Raw genomic sequence first — 13,635 nt, forward strand, 5'->3', positions numbered from 1 at the left:
TGCTAACTTTGATCCACTGTTTGAGGACTTTTGTCAGCAGTGTTTGATGAGGTGGAAACAGTGGTTAAGGGGCTACTTTGGTCAACAACTGTTGAGGTAGCAGTGGTTGAGCTTTGACAACTATTTTGAACAACTGATGCTCCCCCCTTTGAGGCAGACTTTTGAGGAATGATGATTTCATATCTATAGTCTGGTGATGAATCCTCTGATGGACCTGCAGTGTTAGTCTTGACACCAGTATTTTCAAAGGTGAATTTTTCAAGATCAAACAATTCTGCAGGATTTGCAGGGATTTTCAGTGATGAAAGTTCATTGAACAATGCTTTGGTCCGTGTATTAAACACTTTGTAGGCTTAGCAGTGGATGAGTATCCCAAGTGATATCCCATATCGATTTTGGCTGCAAATTTTGAGATAGAATCTTTTAAGTTCAAAATGAAGCATGGGCAACCAAAAACTTTGAAATATGAGATTAATGGCTTTATTCTATACAGAATTTCATAAGCAGTCTTTTTGTGCCTGGAGTTGATTAAAACTCTGTTTTGGACATAGCAAGCAGTGTTTACTACCTCTGCCCAAAAAGTTAATGGTAAACCTGAATCTGCAAGCATGGTTCTGGCAGCCTCAATCAGTGTTTTGTTCTTTCTTTCAACAACTCCATTTTGCTCTGGTGTTCTAGGAATGTTGTACTGCCTTACAATCCCTTTCTTCACACAGAAGGCATCCAACTCCTTATTTTTGAATTCTGTGCCATTGTCACTTCTGAAGACTTTTACTGAAAGGTCAAATTGCTTTTCAACCTGTATCACAAAGTCTTGCAAAATACATGCAGTCTCATTTTTGGAGTGTAAAAAGAAGGTCCATGTAAACCTAGAGAAGTCATCAACAATAACCAAACAATATCTTTTCTTTTTGAGACTCATGACTTGCACTGGGCCAAACAAATCCATGTGCAGCATCTGCAAACACTGGATCGTTTTGGACTCTTCAATGGACTTAAAAGAGCTCTTGTGCTGTTTTCCTTTTAAACAGGAAACACAGTGTTCAGGACATGAAAACATTTTTTGTGGTAAGCCTCTTACTAAGCCATTTTTTGAAATTTCATTGATTGTTTTGAGATTTGTGTGTCCCAGTCTTTTGTGCCATAGCTTTGTCTCTTTGTTAGAGGCAGCTGAGAACAGACAGGCATCAGCTCTGGGACACTCTCTTGACATGTCAACAACATAAACATTGCCACTTCTTTGAGCAACAAGTTTTGTTGAGCCTTTCTTGATTATTGCTTCAATCTTACTAACCATTTCTGGTCCGACAATCCTACAACAATCCTTTGTGAAGAATGATCCAAACCCTTTATCACTCATTTGAGACACACTCAGGAGGTTGAATTTCAGATTATCAATAAGATTGACATTTTCAAATTTTACATTTCCAGACTTTACAGTACCAGACCCCAGAACCTTTCCCTTACTATTATTACCAAAGGATATATCACCCCCTCCATGAATTTTGAAATCTTGAAGAAGGGCTTTACATCTTGTCATGTGCCTGGAGCCTCCACTATCTACATACCAAAGACTATCTAAGCATGCAGAAGCTCCCTGCACATGAAGTAAAGGATTAGTTCAAAAAGGTTTCCAAAGCCAACAGGGCTTTGGATGGGGTCTCAACAGTGTCTGGGATGGAGGCAGATGCATGGACAGTGGTTAGCTTAGGGGTTTGTACATTTTTGGGAATGTATTTCTCTAACCACTGTTAGGGGTCTTGACCTATCATTTGTTGATAACTAAAAGGATGCCTGTTCACTTTTGGTTTAGAGGGCTTTTTGTAAGTCTCATAAACGTGTGGAATCCTTTGGTATGATGCTTTTTCCTTGCCTTTTCTGAACTGATTGGCTGGAGGTGCATCTGTCACCTGTACATCCCTTTGAACAGATGTTTGGTTCAGCTGTTTTGTGACAGCAGTTTGGACAGGGATGAACAGTGGTTGTTTCTTGGTGAACTTAACAGATGATGTGATGAACTTAAGGATGTTTTTGCAGTGTACTCTTTCTTCTTTTCATCAAAGTTTTTGAGATACACACATTCCTTAGTTTTGTGGTTATTTTTACCACAAATGGTGCAGCTGGCAGCAGGTGAAATGTTGCTTGTTTTGTTTATATCATATGCTTTTAGATGAAAACAATCTTTTGTTAGATGATTCTTCTTTTCACAGAATTCACAAAACAAGTTTTTGATCTTTTCTCTTTTCTTCCTTTTCTCAGATTCCTTTGCAACAGAGTTTTGAACCTCTATTGGGATATCTTTGATAGGAATGACTCTTGCTTTTGGCGCTTTTACACCATCAGTGGTTGTGAAATCCATTGGTTTGAAATTTTCAAGGATATCACACTCATCAGACCATGTGGGTTTAAATTGGTATTTCTCAATTTCCTCAAAAGTTGAGGATCCCACAGATCTTTCCAGAGTAATTTTGTTACCAAGTTTGTCGGTTATTTTAACCTCTTGGCCATTTTTGTTGGTAGGTATGATTTCAGAAGAAACAGCTTGCATTGCAGCAGTGCTTGCAATGTCATCATATTTTCTATGACCTATACCAAACTTGACATTGCTTTTAAGCTGTTTCTCAAGCATAACCTCATACTCTTTGCAAGACTCCACCAACCTTTCACAGGTGATCTGGGTAGACTCTAACTCCTTTTTGCAAACTTGGTATTTTTCTACCATAGTTTGGAGTTGAGTTTTGGTTATGCTTTGTTCTTCTTTCAAACTGCTGATCTCTTTATCTTTTTCAGCCAATTTGTTTTTAAGTTCTTTCAAGGACTTTTCAAATTTGACCTCATCAGACAAGAGTTTATCTCTAAGGTTTTCATTCACCTCTTTAATGTTAGCAAATGCAATAATACAGTTGTCTGAACACAGTTTCTCAAGAACTTGAGGTGATACCTTAGCAACAGCCATCATGGCACAATCACATTGATGATTATCTTCTTCATCAGCTCTCTCTTCTTTATCACCAGCTTTCTTCGGCTCTTCTTCCTCTTTGTCTTCTTTGGACCAAGGGTCGGTCAATGGTTCAATCAGGGTTTCTGAATTTTCTTCCAGTAGTAGTTCACCAGCAACTGCAGTAACCACTGCTTCAGCAACTTCATCAACTGTTTCAGCACTTAGCTGTTCACCTTCAGCTTCATCCCCTTCTGGTATTGACTCTAATGCCATCAAACAAAATTCATCATTACAAGCATCATTAGAAGCATATAGAGCAAAATTTTCATCACTAAGCTCTTCAGGCATGCTGCTCCAATCAACAAAGCCTTGTGTGAAAAAGCTTTGCTGATCTGGTTGTGTCACAGTTGGAGCAGTTGTTTGAGGTGCAGCAGGTTGCACTTGTGCCTGAGGGACAGGGGCTTGAACATACTGAATTTGTGGAACAGTGGTTTGAACATAATGCACCGGCACAGGGTTGCAGCATAATGAGCAGTGTTAACATGCGCTGCAGGGGCATATTGGGTATAGTGCACAGTGTTTTGTTGTTGTCTAGGATTTGTGCTAGGGTGAGTTATTATGGGACCAGTAGTTTGACTCCTACATTCTCTAGCAAAGTGACCTAGCCTACTACACTTGTAACACTTGATTTTCGATTTATCCAACCCCACCCTTAAATTTCCATGAAGCCCTGGAAATTTTCTCCCTGTTCTTTTATAGAACTTGCTTGTTCTTACACTAAGCAAGGCCAACTGATGCAAAATGTCCATCTACTCTAAGTCAGTAGGATCAAAATGTTGCAAATCATTCAGCTCAAAACACAAATTATCTGACATCTGGTTCTCAGTATTTGCTGTGAAAGCATAATTTGTAGAGTGAGAATCAGAGTTGACGAAGTTACCCCAGCTGTTATGTCAATAAAATGATCATAACTCTGATCCTTACTACTACTGCCAGATTCTTCCTGACCAAACAGAGCTGTGCTGCCGAATGAATAATCATCAGCAACTTTACCAGACTCTTGCAACCTCCTTTTTTGGTTCAACTCCCTTTCGTAGGTCAGGAGTCTACCATGGAGTTGGGTCAGGGTCAGATCTTTGAATTCAGTTGAATTCCTGGTGACAAAAACAATTGTGTCCCATTTTTCTGGCAGTGATCTAAGGAACCTGCTATTTTGGGTTGCATTTGGAAATGTAACCTTAACAAGCCTTAGCTCACTGATGAGACAACTGAAACGTTCAAATTGTTGGGTTAGTGATTCCCGTTTGATGTGACAAAACGTTTCATACTGCTGATTCAGAATTTCCCTATTGTTTTCGATAACCTCCTCTGTTCCTCCGAACTGTTCCTTCAATGCATCCCACAATTCTTTTGCACTGTCACAATGTAACAGTCCAGTATAGATTTCATTGGGGAGTGCAGAGGCTATGATGCTAAACGCTTTGGCATCCAGTTCAAACTTCTGAAAATCCAATTCAGTGTAATTTTCAGTTGGTTTAGGAACGGATTTTTTGGCGCCCTCTGCGCTTGGCACCATAGGAACATGAGGACCGAAAACGACAGACCTCCAACATCCAGTGTTTTGTTGAGCGAGGATGTGACGCATCCTTCGCTCCCAGATGTTGTACTCATTTCTTTTCAGCATAGGTGGTTTAAACAAAGAGCCAATGTTATTTTTATCATCTTGAGATTGCGACATCTTTCCGGTTGTTTTACAGGTACTGATTAATAAACTTTATCGGTGATTAAACCTTACTATGTTTTTCAACACAACGAACAAACGATCAGTATCAACAATTTCGAGCTGAACTATTTACGTCAAAATGATTGTTAGATCAAGTTTGACTGTCCAAGCTCTGATACCAATTGATAGGATCTGAGTTTGGATTGATTGTGATTTGTGTTTGAATTTAGATGAACAAATGAAAGAGTAGTGCAGCGGAATTTAATGGAACCAAACTTTTCACAATCAAACAGAAGAAATGCTATCAATCATACATTTTCTAACACTGAATCAAATGATTAAATTTATTTTTAAACTCTGATTACAATGTGTGTATGATATGCAAACTCCCCCTCAGCCTGAGCTCAGTGTTTGTTCGTGAAGAAAGAAGATGGTGAATGAGCTAAACAGAACAGTACAGAGTACTATTCTATTTATAGGCACTTGCAAACCATTGAGCATCAAAGCTGACGTCACCATGAAAGTGACATCTAACCTCCTTACAAACTGTAACCTCTGATCTATACAAACACTGCTATGCTAACTACTGATATTACATTTCAATGCATAAACTAAACATAAACTGCTGCTGCATCCTTCCACTGCTGTGAACCCAGCAGTACTTGTCATGATCAGCAGAGCTTGAAACAAGGCAGTAGATTGAGCAGCAGAGCTTTAGTTCTTCTATCAGACTTTGTCTTGGTCAGCAGTTATGGGTCAGCAGATTGCATGATCAGCAGATAGGAGGTCAGCAGATGTTGAAACCACTTTCAAGGGGAGAGACTTGCAACCAGACATCTGATTATTTTGAATCTACTGCTGTGATCCAGTTTTGGCTTTTATTATCCGTTCCTTTGATAGGGTTCAATCCCAACATTATCCAAATGAGTCAGGTTAAAAAAATCGCCCAATATCTACAGTTAAAGTAAGTTAATTTAAAATAAGTTAATACACACCATTCTACACACAAATCATTTGTTTTACCCAAACACTCACAACAGTTAATTGAGTTTATAATACTTCATCTTCATAGCCTCTTAAAACTAATCAAATCATCATCTTCAACTTCAAGAGACAAATTTAATCATCTTCAACTAATTTTTCATACAGATCTTCAACTAAATTTAAGCAGATTCAAACTCAAAAATAGTAATAAAAAACAAAAACATTTTCTTGCAACAAACAACAAAAATCGATTAACACATACAACTACACATATTCAACAATGGTGTTGATCTATAAAAGGGGTCATTTTCTTAGCAACCTCCCTATCTTTCACAACAGCCAAACTGCAACAACATATCAACCGAAAACCTTAATAAAGGTAGTTCCTTTCATCCCAAAAAACATGACAGTTTTAATCCAATGGGTATGGTCTCATACCTGATTCGTGAATCACTATGGCCCGTACTTTTGGAGACAGTAAAGATCATTATATCATACGTTGCAAGCGATAAAATCGGTGTATATTGTGGCCGGTAATAAGAAAGATCATCAATCAGAATCCCCTTATCTCCATTGACTACATCATGTCTCGTGAATCCATTAGGGTTGTTTGGAGAAGTCATGAGCTCAATGTAGGGTTCTTTTTTATTAAACTCGTATGCATCACCCGCCCATTTGTGCAACCCTGACTTCAAGAAATTAAAATCGCCATTGGTATCCTGCATATTTAACAAATATGTTAAAACTTCAAAAAATAAACAAAAATTAACCCGTACCTTAATATATTATATTAAGATATATTAATAATATACCTCCATCTTGTGGCTAGGTTGACTGCAAGAGACAGTTAATGTCATCTACATCAAGTAGCACACAAAGGCCGTCTTCAATCATGATTCTAGTTGCGAGCAACTGTTCTCGTTCCAACGGTTTCTCAGATCTTTCGGTTCAGACATGCTATCACCCAAACTGTGCTGCAAAAGGTCGGGCCAAAGAATTCACACCATATACAGATGGTTGAGCTCTCGGTGACACAACCAAGATCACACGTCCCAACATCTCATAACTATTAACACGGTTAAATATATGAGTGTAAAATAACTAATTAGAAAATTATATTCTTTCTTACCGAGTAAGGACTCCAATTTGGTAAAGGAACCATGCCAAATGAAAATATAAGACCATAAGCATCTGGTGAGTATAAACCATGTACTAATGGTGGCCTCGCAACCCTATAGCAGGCGGCTGATGTACCAAAAGCACCTGGCGCGTATGGACCAAGGAGCGTGTTACCTGCCATGAAACTTACATCAAGTCATTAAGAATATCATCTAAAAACGCAGCCAGTGGTTTAATCCACATTACTCACTAAATTATTAAATGAACCCACAAAACTAATTTTTACCAATTCGTATTACAAAAGACGATTTAAAAAACAGAAATTTAGTCACTTTTTAGGAAAAAACCACGAAATATGTTAAAACTTCAAGAAATAAACAAAAATTAACCCATACCTTAATATATTACATTAAGGTATATTAATAATATACCTCCATCTTGTGGCTGGGTTGACTGCAAGAGATAGTTAATGTCATCTACATCAAGTAGCACACAAAGGTCGTCTTCAATCATGATTCTAGCTGCGAGCAACTGTTCTCGTTCCAACGGTTTCTCAGATCTTTCGGTTCAGACATGCTATCATCCAAACTGTGCTGCAAAAGGTCGGGCCAAAGAATTCACACCATATATAGATGGTTGAGCTCTCGGTGACACGACCAAGATCACACGTCCCAGCATCTCATAACTATTAACACAGTTAAATATATGAGTGTAAAATAACTAATTAGAAAATTATATTCTTTCTTACCGAGTAAGGACTCCAATTTGGTTAAGGAACCATGCCAAATGAAAATACTATAAGACCATAAGCATCTGGTGAGTATAAACCATGTACTAATGGTGGCCTCGCAACCCTATAGCAGGCGGCGGATGATGGACCAAAAGCACCTGGCGCGTATGGACCAAGGAGCGTGTTACCTGCCACGAAACTTACATCAAGTCATTAAGAATATCATCTAAAAACGCAGCCAGTGGTTTAATCCACATTACTCACTAAATTATTAAATTAACCCACAAAACTAATTTTTACCAATTCGTATTACAAAAGACGATTTCAAAAACAGAAATTTAGTCACTTTTTAGGAAAAACAAACACTAACTGGATCAGAACAGCCCATGTCAAATCCACTACAGATTGTACCAGGCATGTCAAATCCACACCCGTATGGCTACATAATGTCAAATGTCCACCTTAATAACTGACAAAAAACAAATGAAACCCCAATAACAACAACCTGATAACACAAATGGTGAAATAGCCAAACAGTAACAAAATCAAACATTAGAAATAAGGTGCCAGTAACAAAATCAAACATTAGAAATAAGGTGCCAGTAACAAAATCAAACTATATTGTATTGTGTATAAACAAACGTATTCTTGAAATCACTCATGGGAATTTAGTAATTCCTTTTCTTGCCACCTAACCATTGAACCCAATAATAACCAACACAATATAGTGTAAGTCCTAACAATCAACCACCAATGAGTAACATCAAATGATATCGCAAATTATCATTTAAAAAGCATTAAACAGAGATTAATACCAACCTCAAGTGAAACTTTCTGGTCCAGTGTGGTTCTGGTGTCTGAAACTCCTCCTTGATTCATCATATCACACCATAAGGTTCCTCCTGCTGAAAACAAAACAACAGTTAAAACCTCAAATTTTAATAAAAACAATGATAAATAATATGAAGAAAAACCCTAAGTAAATCGGCGGAAAGAAGAAATCAAAGTTACGAACCTGTAGAGTCAATTCAGAAGGAAATAAGTGGTGGCGGACGATCTGTAGATTGGATGGGGGCTGAAAAAGAAGAAATTTGATGGTGCGATGACATCAGTGCTAGTGCTGAAGCAATAGATGAAACAAACGACCCAAAGGATTGATTGAGAGCGATGACCTTCAAATCGACAACAAAGCCACAGAGGAAGAAACCTAGGGTGCCAATACCAACAACAAAGCCGCAGAGGAAGAAACCTAGGGTTTCTATACTATGAAACGGGAAAGCAATCAGGAAAAAGGAAAGATGTATATGATTGAAGAGAGAGAGGCGGGGTGAAGAAACGTACCTGAGAAGGAGAATAGAGGAGAATAGAGGAAAAGAGAGTTTGGCGCCCATAGTGAATTATCTTGATTATGAGGGTGTCCACATCATCAAAATGATTGGCTAAGAATAGCCCTTGTGGCTTAAGAGAATTCATTTAGTATAATAGATAGATTATTCTACTTTTGAGGTAGAAATTTCGCTTTTGGTTGTATTGTGAAATTTAATAAGTTGCAGTACAAATTTTGATGTTGGTTGTAAATTTTGCCAATTGCTTTTAATTTTTTTGATATTTTTTGATAAAGTTTTAATGCTTTTGTTGTTTCTCTCTTTTTTTTGTTAAATGTTGGGTGTAAATGATCATAAAGGCCATTAGGGATATGATGAGTGTAAATGTGGGGACTTAGACCTACTTCATGTTCAAAGACGGAGATGAATACGATAAAGAAGGACATATGTGACACGGTTTAAATTGTTTCCATAGTGATACACATGTTATTGCAACTCGTAGCTACATATGTTACATTTTTTACAGCTACATGTGACCCCCTTTGTTAAATATGTTAATGACTAGCTAGTTGGAATAGGTTAATAGTTTGTGACATCTTTTTATATGAAAAGTTTTGTTTTTGGCGTTTGAAACATATGTGTTTGAAATAAGACTCCGATCTTCTTGGTTGTTTCGGATACATATGTGTTTCAAATATATGTGTTTGAATCAGTTGTGATGTTTGATTCATGACTTTTGAGGTTTTTTAATTCGTTCTTTGATTTTTTTAGATGTTATTTTTGAATAAAATGTGTTTCTTTTTTTCATCATCAGTAGGTGATGATTCTACTAAATGACATATCCTGATTTTTGTACACCTCTCAAAGAAGGTTTAAATTCTTGGCTTTGCCTATTATAATATGTCTTCTATGCTAGTTTCTAATTATATTGTTTCCACCAATTCGTAGGTCAGTGGTGCAATACAGATGATGAAGACTCGCCGTTATATCCACGTGTGTGCTCATTTACTCAAGAAGGTTTTGAACTGATATTAGCAGCCCATGTTTAACGAGGCTACACATGTTACATAAGATGTAACATGTGTAACACATGGTACATGTGTAACACATAGTACATGTGTTAACATTTCAGAGTAACACATGTTACGATTACAAAATGTATCGCCAAAACATGTTTAACCAGGTTACAGACGTTGTATAGAAGATGTTACATGTGCACACATAAGTACTTACATGATATAAAGCAGGAACCCAAGTTTTGACCATGTTACACATGTTACAAAAAAGTTGTAACACGAAATAAATGTGTTATACATATGTGTAACACATGTAACATTCATGGCAACATGTAAAACGTGTTACATAACTCACCTAAATTGTGTACCTGGTCCCACATGTCATGCTCTTTATCTTTTTTAACATATTATAACACATGTACAACCAGGTTACCATGTTACATATATGTAGTTACATGAGTTGCACCAGAGGCTAACACATGTATAGCTAGGCTACACATGCGACCTATATGTTGTAACACGTGCTATACCACGGGTAACATATGTTGCGTACAGTGTGTTACATGTGTTACACCTAGTGGGTTAGTGATTTATACCTATGTTACACACATTACATCTTGATGTTACTTGCGTTTACAACCTCTTGTCAAACACATGAGTGTATACTTGTTAACGTGGTTTTTGAATCACTGCATGTCTACTTTCTAAAGATGATCAACAACACCCGCCTCACTACTATGTTTATGAGTAGATGTAACGCATCAAATACTCGACACCTATTGTTGTCACACCCTGGCTTTGCGGAAGCGTGGTTAATTTGGTGTGACTTCTTAATACCATAGCTTAATCATAACAAAGCTATATAAAAATAAAACCATGCAAGATCATCCATTGAATTAGGTTTTAAAACATAAGTAACACATTGTCTTAAGGCGTTGACTCATGCAACGGAACTTACAACCTAATAACATATAAACATTGTTCAGAAGACACAAACATCAACATGAAATAAACGCAGTTTAAGGACTGTGACTCGTCCAGGTAAAAGTCACATCCCCTAAACTTGGATGACCTCGAAACTCTTATGCAGCGGGAAAACGTAGCATACCGCGCCAGATCTTTAGTTCCCTGAAATACATGTAAGTTGGAAAAAGCAACAAAAATTGTGGAGCGAGTTCATGTGTAAGTGAGTAATAAAACCTTTGTTTGTATAAAATCCTGGTATGTAGCAAATAAGGAAAAAGAGATCACCAATGGTTTGCAAGGCCATTGATATGTGTGAAGTGCAAGTAGGAAGACTCAAACCTAGCGGATTTGGCGTTGGGCACAAAATCACCCCGAGGTCCGTTATCCTGTGCCTGGGGCTGGGCTCGCTACACCCAGATAGATCTACCGCTACTGTCCCTCGGTCCTACAATGAGGATTAATGGCCTCAAGTTGCGCCTACCCACTCACATGATCTAAGTAGTAACCCTCCTTACGCTAACCATACCATGTAAAAAGTACTTGTAATCATAGTAACATGTATTTCACCCCCGCAGTTTAGAAAACTGAAAACAGTTAAGAGAAAAGGGGGACATGAACTCACAGTGGTGCGTCTCTATCAAGAAAATCTCCTGATCAATCTGCTGTGCGACGACCTACACGTACTAACTTCCATTAGACGGACGGCCATGTTAGTTTAAGGTTTAATGTCTTTTGGGAAATAGTTAGGCAACTATTTCGTGTTTACACTTAGTAATTATTTGGTAAATATATCCCTTCCCAAGGATGGGGGTTTTAATACATGTGCGTTTCAGTATCTTCGGAATATATTATTAAGTCTCACTTAATAAAATATATTTTATTTCGTTAATCAAAAATACTTTACTTCAAAATATAAATATTTTTCCCAAAAATATGATATTTTATTCCGTAAAATTTTCCCAAAATAATATCCTTGTCAAAATAGACATTCATTAGTATTTTTCCGAAAATGCGTAAGTTACGTTTTAAAGATCGGGTGGTATTAATAATACCGTTGTAACTTAATATTTATTGTGAAGGTGTTCGTATTATTTTGGAATCGTTAACATTTGGTAATATTATTTTTACCCTAAAAATAATATTTGTATAGTTCACAAGATAATCATAAAAATCTCACAAGTGTTGTTATGATAAAAATATATATTCTAAATATATATTTATCAAGTTTTTTTTTGTGAAAATCCCACCTCCGACACTTAGAAATGTTGTAATAAAAATCGTGGCGAAATTTACATTTTTGAAAACAAGTTAGAAATATATTTATAACACTTGTGATGAAAATATTTCCAAGTGTTAGGTTTTTGGAAAAATTTCGCCAGAGTTTCCCCTGTAACTGGAGGTGGCCACGCTTTCAAGCATATCATTTTCTTTTAAAATTCAAATCAACAATTTCTCAATCAACAATAAACAATTTTTGAACCATCAAACTAGTTAAAGTAGATATAAATCGCAAAAATACATGAACTTGTGGTTTATCCAAGATATGTAGTAACTTCGCATTATTTTTAGTGGATCTTTGTATAAATCAATCCGGTTTCTTGAAAGTCTCATTTTTAAAGAAGTTACATCTTTACAACTTCTTGTCAAATACTACAAAAATAGTTCTTTTGTCAAAACTTTGTTTTATACAAGTGTCCATACACTTGTGTGTCTACAAAAACCACTCTTGTTCATGTAAAACCCGGTTTTAGAAGACATGATTTCTTTGACGCTTGGTCCTTTGAAAATACCACTTGTAAATCCGTAGATCTACTAGTTTACAAGTCTATTTCATAAGAAATATAGTCTTTAAACAAGTTCATGTTTAATGTGTAGTAGTGTTCATCATTTAACCCCTTTTACACTTAAACATACTCTAGGTCATGTTTCATGGACATGACTTAGCCGGGTTAGATGATGATCCGAGCTACTACAATCATAGATCAACACTATATAATCAAAATAAAACAAGTCTTACAAGTTTTACACAACTTCATAGCCTTTATCCAACATATTTATCACTTTTGTAAACTTTTCACATGTGATCTTGTATGTTCATGACTTTTAACCGACAAAGTTCATTTTAACCACTTTAGAATAGATCAAGAAGGTGTTTAGAGTCACTTACTACTAGCTCAAGGCTAGGGAAGAAACTAGTCGAAAAACGAGTGGATAAAAGCAATGTAGCGAGGTCCTTCGCAATCCGAGTGCACCGGGCTTCCTTATACGCAATCCTTAACCCTTGTAGATGCTTGAAATGGGAAGATGAAAATCGAAAAATGGTTGTGGTGGTGCTATGGTGGTCGGCCGAGAATCAAGGAGAGGGGAGAGAGAGATATTGTGTAATGTATGTTAGTGAAAGAATGACGATTATGATCATATACTTATAGACAAACCTTGCTTCATTGTCCGAAGGTCCTTGTGTTAACTAGATATTAGGCAAAGTAATTAAAATAATAAAAAAAGGACAAGGGGTGTCCCCCATAAGGGCCGAACTCGGTTAGGGGGGGGGGGGTCTTATGGTTGGTTTCCAACTAAATAGGTAAGTATTAGTTAGATAATTAGGAGGTTAATCCGGTTACTAGCATGTAGTAAGTTGTAACGGGTGTTAGGGTATTCGGGGACCCTAACTGGCTCAGAAAAGAAAAACAATGTTGATGACAATATGTTTATGTTCCGGGTAAAGTCCGGTTGTTCGGTTGGATAGGGATCCGTTAAAGTGCTTAACAAAGCTTTAAAGTGTCGTTATTACTATTTTTAGTGACACAATTTATTCCCGACACTTTGGAAAG

The 13,635-nt window shown here is 36.9% G+C and overlaps 1 long non-coding RNA gene across 3 annotated transcripts in view; it reads right to left on the reverse strand.

Annotated features, from left to right (window-relative positions):
- The window catches only part of LOC118479848, a 65,193-nt gene extending 56,580 nt beyond the window's left edge, over positions 1 to 8,613 (reverse strand). For 2 of the 3 annotated variants that reach the window (XR_004861036.1, XR_004861034.1), the window contains exons 1-2: positions 8,513 to 8,613; positions 8,317 to 8,399 (exon numbers count right to left, since the gene is read on the reverse strand). This is a non-coding gene — a long non-coding RNA (uncharacterized LOC118479848). Of the gene's footprint in view, positions 1 to 8,316; positions 8,403 to 8,512 lie in introns of all 3 variants that reach the window. The other variant, XR_004861035.1, reaches the window with a different exon arrangement.
- Positions 8,614 to 13,635: the final 5,022 nt, after the last annotated feature.

The sequence above is a fragment of the Helianthus annuus genome, chromosome 6, assembly GCF_002127325.2.
Source record: "Helianthus annuus cultivar XRQ/B chromosome 6, HanXRQr2.0-SUNRISE, whole genome shotgun sequence".
Classification (NCBI taxonomy): domain Eukaryota; kingdom Viridiplantae; phylum Streptophyta; class Magnoliopsida; order Asterales; family Asteraceae; genus Helianthus; species Helianthus annuus.